A 7,854-nucleotide genomic window follows, 5' to 3' on the forward strand; every position below is an offset into this window, starting at 1 on the left:
ACACCAAAGGCATCGCTTTCCAACATTAGACTCGCACTAGAAGCATAACAACACCACAATCAAACCATACTTACCACAACAACCGAGCAGAGTACAGACTGTTGAAGAACACACACGGAAGCCCGTAAAGATTTATCTAAACGATAAAGAAGATAATCGTCAAGAAGATATAAGGTTAGAAGATGGATTAACAAGGTGAAACAAACTGAAAGGAAGAGAAAAGGAATCGAGCTTACCCAACAATGTTCGGCCAACACAAGAATACTTGAGTAGGAGACGAGAGCCGCGCATAACCCAACCAGTCACACTACACCTGCCAATCAAAAGTAGAACAAAGAATTAAGATGGTATTCGGCCAAAGTACTAATATGAGAAAGAAAGAATAGGGAGAAGGACAAGAGATGTAGGAGAAGCAAAGAAAGTACACTAGATTAAATGAGGAATCGTTAGGGGTAAGGGAAAAGGAAAGAAGGAGTTGGCTATAACCAAAGCAGAAATATTTGGCCAAAGAGACCTAATTACAAGAGGGAAGAGTAAGCCGGCAATTGATCAACCAAAACTTTTGAGAACAACCCGAAAAGACCAAAAAGAAGAAAAACCCTGAATACTCACCTCTACAAAACCATCACACCCAAAAGAAAGAAAAAAAATACAAAGCAGCCAAACCAAAAAAAATAAGAATTCAGCACTAAGGCTTAACTGAGCTAGCAACCGATTTTTGGCAAACAAAGACTCCTTAGTCAAGACGATGTGCGTAGGATCAGAGCGATATCACCTTAACATAGAGATGTGAAACACATTATGAATCCGGTCCAACTCTAGAGGTAACTCAAGTTGATAAGCAACCGGGCCCACAAGCTTCAATATACGATATGGCCCAATGAACCTAGGGCTTAGCTTGCCCTTTTAACCAAACCTCAGTACTTTCTTCCATGGCGAGACCTTGAAAAATAGTAAATTTCCCACAGAATACTCACTCTCCTTACGCTTCAGGTCCTCATATGACTTACATGCATGCGATCTTGCCTTCAATCGACCGAATCGACTAACTTTATCTTGATGTCGAAATCAATTCAGACCCAAAGATCGCCACTCACCAAACTCATTCCAACACGATGAAGTATGACACCTACGACCATACAATGCCTCGTAAGGCGCCATCTGTATGCTAGTCTGGTAGCTATTGTTATACGCAAACTCTGCTAACAGCAAGTAATCCTCCCAACTGCCTCGAAAGTCAATCACACAACTCCTTAACATGTCCTCTATATCTGAATCATCCTCTCTGACTGACCATCTATCTGAGGATGGAACGCAGTACTGAAGTCCAACCTTGTACCCAATACTTCATGTAACTTTTTCTAAAACCGAGACGTAAAGCGAGGATCTCTATCAGATATAATAGAAATCGATACCTATCTGATCCACTTTGTCTTGACACATCTGACTTAGCCGGTTTGCGAGATAATCAAGTACAAGCAATATAAAGTGGGTAGATTTCGTCAGTCGATCTATAATAACCCATACCAAATCTTTCTTAGTAGGCGTTAAGGGCAACCCACTAACAAAGTCCATAGTCACTCTCTCCCACTTCCACAACGGAATTTTAACTGGCTGAAGCAACCCTGAAGGTAATTGATGTTCAGCCTTAACCTGCTGATAAGTAAGGCATTTACTCACAAAGTCGATAACCTCACACTTAAGATCCGGCCACCATTATAACTTACGAAGGTCTCGATACATTTTATTCCCGCCAGGATGCATAGCGTAAAGGCTACTACGTGCCTCTTACAATATAGACTACCTCAAATCAGTATCTTTAGGTACACAAATTCTCTCACGGAAACAAAGTACCCATTCACTATTCAGTCCAAAATTTAAAGTTTCCCCATTCTCTATCTGTCGAAAACGAGAACCCAGAGACTCATCCTCCAACTTCTTACCTTTAATCTATTCAATCCACCTCGGTTTAACTTGAAGTTCGATCAGCAAATTACCATCATCAAATAAGCTGAAACGAGCAAACATCACCCTCAAATCAGTAACAGTTCTACGGCTCAATGTATCGGCTACCACATTAGACTTACCAGGATGATACTCAATTGAACAGTCATAATCCTTAAGCAGCTCTATCCATCTACGCTGCCTAAGGTTTAACTTTTTCTGAGTGAGGAGATACTTAAGGCTCTTGTGATCTGTGTAAATGACACACTTCTAACCATACAGGTAATGCCTCCAAATCTTCAGTGCGAAAACCACCGCTGCCAACTCCAAGTCATACGTCGGGTAGTTCGCTTCATGTGTCTTAAGTTGTCGAGACGCATATGCCACTACCTTACCCTCTTGCATCAACACGTATCCCAAGCCAACATGTGATGCATCGCTATAGACAGTGAATTCCTTCTCAGAATCTGGTTGAATTAAGACAAGGGTCTCAGCCAGAACTTTTTTAAGTTTCTCAAAACTTTTCAGCTGCTTATCAGTCCAGTTAAACAGTACCTTTTTACGTAACAACTTAGTCAAAGGTGCAGCAATCAATGAAAATCCCTCAACAAACCGTCTATAATACCTTACGAAACCTAGAGAACTTCGAATCTCAGATACCGACTTAGGTTGCTTCCAATCTAGAATCGCTTCAATTTTTAGAAGATAAACCCTAGTCCCCTCAGCAGACACCACATGACCCATAAAAGTTACCTCTCGAAGCCAGAATTCACACTTACTAAATTTAGCGTACAATTGTTTCTCCTTCAAAATCTGCAGAACGACACGGAGATGTGCGTCGTGCTCCTCCTCAGTCCTCGAATACACCAGAATGCCTTCTATAAACACCACTATGAACCAATCCAAATAGGGTTGGAACACTCAGTTCATCAAATCCATAAAAGCCACTAGTGCATTCGTCTGTCCAAACGGCATCACTAGGAACTCGTAATGACCGTAACGAGTCCTAAATGCTGTCTTGTATACATCAGTTTCCTTGACCCTCAATTGATGGTACCCTGATCAGAGATCAATCTTAGAAAAAACTGAGGCTCCTCGAAACTGGTCGAATAGATCGTCAATCCTCGGTAAGGGATACTTATTCTTGATAGTCAATTTGTTCAGTTGCCGGTAATCGATGCACATACGCATGGTTCCATCCTTCTTTTTCATGAACAAAACTGGTGCTCCCCACGGAGACACATTAGGAAGGATAAACCCTCAATCTAGTAACTCTTTAATCTGAGCCTTAAGCTTTACGAGCTCCTTCGGTGCCATTTTATAAGGGGCGATAGACATCAAAGTTATACCAGGTAAGAGCTCTATCCCAAACTCAACTTCAAGATTAGGAGGTAACCCCAGTAACTCATCGAAAAAGACATCCAAAAAATCCTTAACTATCTGATATCTTTTACAAACGAAACCTCAAAACTTGAAGCACTGACGTAGGCTAAATATGCCTCACAACCTTTACATACCAACTTCTCAGCCCTAAGTGCAGAAATCACACTTGACAAATAATTTCGACGCTCTTCAATCACAATTACCTCATCACCATTTTCATTTCTTATTATCATCCACTTTGTAGCACAGTCCAAATTTGTCTGATGCTTAACCAGCCAGTCCATGCCCAATATTATGTCGAATTCCCCGAAAAGAAGTTCCATTAAGTCAGCTAAAAATATCATTCCTTGAACCTCCAAAGGTACATCCTTAAACAATTTGTTCACTCTCACTGACTGCCCTAATGGACTTAACACGGTAACTTCACTCGTAGTGTTTTCAACCATTATACCCAAAGTCTCAAACACAGTGCATGCTATATAAAAGTGCATAGAACCAACATCAATCAATGCAGTATAAGGTACATTATAAATAAAGAACGTACCCGTAATAACATCAGGGGCGTCTTCATCCTCTCGACAACGTGCAGCATAAATCAATGCTGGCTGCCCCGCCTCAGTATGTCTAGCACCTCTGCCCAGTGCTCCACTACTACGACCCGCACCATTTCCACCTCTAGCCTGACCACGGCCTCTCGGTGGCTGCTAAAAACCTCTCTGTGGCTAAACAGTACCCACACCAGTAGCTTGCATCTGATTGGCCCTCCGTGGACAATCCTTGATACAGTGCTCCATAGATTCGTACCTCAAACATGCCCCTATCCTTACCCAGCACTCGCCCTGATGACGTTTCCCACAAACAGTACATGGTTGCAACCCAAAAGTAGCAACAGGGGCCCAACTCTGACAAGTCCGTCAACTCTAGCCTTTTTCTTAGGCCTCAAAGCTCAACTTGAGGGCTTCCAAACCCTCTTGTTCCTTCCCCTGTCCGCCTCATAATTCTGACACTCAGCGCGTTTCACATCCTCGGTGATTTTTGCCTTTTCTACTAACACAGCAAAATCTCGCTCCCTCTGAGGAGCTATCAAAGCACGTAGATAATCTCTGAGAGCACCCTCAAAACGCATACAGCGCTCATACTTAGTTGCCACCATGCCTCGCGCATAGCAGCTCAATCGCAAAAATTTCACCTCATATTCAGCAACAGACTTATCCCCTTAAGTCAGATTCAGAAACTCCCTTCTGTGGGTATCCACATAACTAGCACCCACATATTTCCCTTGGAATACATTCTTGAAAAACTCCCAAGTCAATCGATCGGGCTAAGTACCATCTTTCACAGTAAGCCACCACTGATAGGCTTCATCTCTCAACAACAACACTGCACCTTTTAGTTTCTACTCTGGGGTGCAGTTGAGGTCATCCATGATCCTCTCTGTGGCCTCTATCTAATATTCAGCCATATTAAGGAAACTTTAGCGATACCCCTAAAGATCTCAGCCCCATTAGACCTGAGCCATTCCGCTACCAACCTACAGCCCACAGTACTAGTATTGGGCCCAGCGACCCTTTCCAGAATTCACAGTATAGATTGAGAGAGTGCGTCATCCCCAGCTACCCGATTGTGTAACCTAGTTTCAGTCACAGGTGAACTCGGTGCCTCTCTCGCCTCGACGTTAGGCATATGGCCCGATGCCCAAGACGCAGCCCGAGCACCTCCACGGCCTTCCCTGCGACCTCTTGTACCCCTTCTACGAGTACCCCTGGTACTCATTATCGATTTGCGTATTATCAGTATTAACAGTTTTATGTATCAGTTTTACAGTTCCAATGTTTATTAACGGATGTTTTATGAAAAATAGCATTAATAATTCAGAGGTGTTTATTTTTGCAGTTCGTAGTCTTACTACAGTTTCAAGTTACCCTAAAGGTTTCTGTATAGTCTATTATCTACAGTAATCTAGTACTTCAATTGAGTCAAACAGTAGTTTTAAAGAACTTACTGGAAAATTCTATTTTTGTTAAAACCTCATTTGTGTCCTTTAAGAGAAGTTAACTTATTTGTTTATTTGTTAATTTATGGGTTTGATTAGCAAAACATGACCCATACTAAATCGTTATTACGCGTTGAAAACATTGTTCGTAGCGGAAGCTTTTAAAATAAGTTGTGTAGCTTGGTAGTTGAAAATCATTTACTTTTTTGAAAAACTCGTATCCTACTGCTAGCAGATATAAGTCAATTTAAATAAATCCCTAAATAAAAATAAAAACTTAAAACAGCCTTATTACATAAAATTTACCCAAATAAAACTACTTTTACCAAAAATCCAAAACGAAACATAAACAGTGGTGTGGCCATCCCCAAGTCCCTTGCAGCACCAACCCGCCTAAAGATTACTTCCACAGATAGGCAGAAAAGGTGATTTTATGAAAACTCAGTGTGTAATCTATATTTATTAACCAGTCAAACATACAGTGTTTAACAGTCTGGGCCTAAGCCCATATCAGTCGCAATATCAGTGTAGGCCTTAGCCCAATACAGTAACAGTATCAATATGGGCTTTAGCCCATTTCAGTACAGTATCCAAAATGTATACAAAGATCCTACCCATCCATCCTCTGCACTCCACTCCGTCCAGCCCTACACTCCATGTAGGGATAAAATCTACCCACCCATCCCTACACTCTAGAAAATAGTACCGGTTGCTGTACTAACAGCATTTACAGTAGAAATGCCAGTAATAGGCTTATAGCCTTTCAATACACTTCCTCCAATATCATATGTCCCACCCCATGCAATGCAACATAATGTAAATGTACATACAATAAAGATGGCATGCTCAAACGTTCATATATCACATAAGGGTATTTTCGTCATTTACCTCATAAGGGTATAACAGTCATAACATAAATTAGGGTCTAGGTGTATTTACAATCGTCTCGTGCGACCCGTGCAACTTTAACAATTCAAACAGCGAAAATGGGCCTAAGCCCATAATACGGCCCATGTGGGCCCACACACTCGAGTGGCCCCTAAGCCCAAATAATGGCCTTGGTCGTGTAACCAACACAACTGGCCTGATAATCTCCACACATCCGTGTAGTTTACCGTGTGGGGCCACGAGCCCGTGGGGCTCACATGGCCCATTTTGGCCCATCATAGTCCAAAAAGACCTAAGCCCACGAAATCGCTCATAGTGGTATCTGAGATCACATGCTCATACTTATGCGTTTTAGTAACCACACGAGCAAGTGCACGCTCGCACAGCATCGATGGTCACAGTTTTTCGACTTTTGCCATTTAACAAATAAAACAGTATGATTATACACCTGTTGCAATTTTGAGTGAATCTGCGCCTCCCAACACTCTAATGTCTGAAGAACAATTCATAAATCGATCACTCAGTTAGTAACTCATGATTCAAATTGAACTAATAGAGTTCCAACGATTATGGTCAAAAGTCCCCAAAACTGCACCGTTGGTCCCCTCTAGGGAATGTATCGATCAACTTGACCACTATCTATACCAAAGGCATCGTTTTCCAATATTAGACTCGCACTAGAAGCATAACAACATCACAATCGAACCATACTTACCATAACAACTGAGCAGAGTACATACTATTGAAGTAACGCACACAGAAGCCCGTAAAGATTTATTTGAACGGTAAAGATGATAATCGACAAGAAGATATAAGGTTAGAAGATGGATTAACAAGGTGAAACAAACCGAAAGGAAGAGAAAAGGAGCCGAGCTTACCCAACAATGTTCGGCCAACACAAGACTACTTGAGTAGGAGACGAGAGCCGTGCTTAACCCAACTGGTCATACCACACTTGCCAATCGAAAGCAGAACAAATAAGTAAGATGGTATTCGGCCAAAGTACTAATATGAGAAAGAAAGAGTAGGGGGAAGGACAAGAGATGTAGGAGAAGTAAAGAAAGTACACTTGGTTAAAGAAGGAATCGTTGGGGGTAAGGGGAGAGGAAAGAAGGAGTTGACTATAGCCAAAGAAGAAATATTCGGCCAAAGAGACCTAATTATGAGAGGGAAGAGTAAGCAGGCAATCTATCAACCAAAACTTTTAAGAATAACCCGAAAAGACCAAAAAGAAGAAAAACCTTGAATACTTACCTCTACAAAACCGTCACACCCAAAAGAAAGAGAAAGAATACGAAGCAGCCAAACCAAAGAAAATGAGAATTCGGCACTAAAGCTTAAGTGAGATAGCAACTGATTTTTGGCAAACAAACACTCCCCCTCACAGTACAACACTCCCACACTTTCCACAACTCCTTAATTTTCTCCACAATCTACTCCTCAAATCCCTCAACCGATGCTTATCCCAAATACCCCCATGATCTCTCCTAAATTTCGGCCACTCACTTCCCACTCCTCTAAACACTCTCAACCATCTATGAGCATCAGTATCCTACTAATATTCAACTATTTACAAGGCACAGCAACAAAATAAACTCCTTGCGCACAAGATGACTCGAACCCAAGACCCTTACATAACCCAACAC

This window comes from Gossypium arboreum, chromosome 3, assembly GCF_025698485.1.
Source record: "Gossypium arboreum isolate Shixiya-1 chromosome 3, ASM2569848v2, whole genome shotgun sequence".
Classification (NCBI taxonomy): Eukaryota; Viridiplantae; Streptophyta; class Magnoliopsida; order Malvales; family Malvaceae; genus Gossypium; species Gossypium arboreum.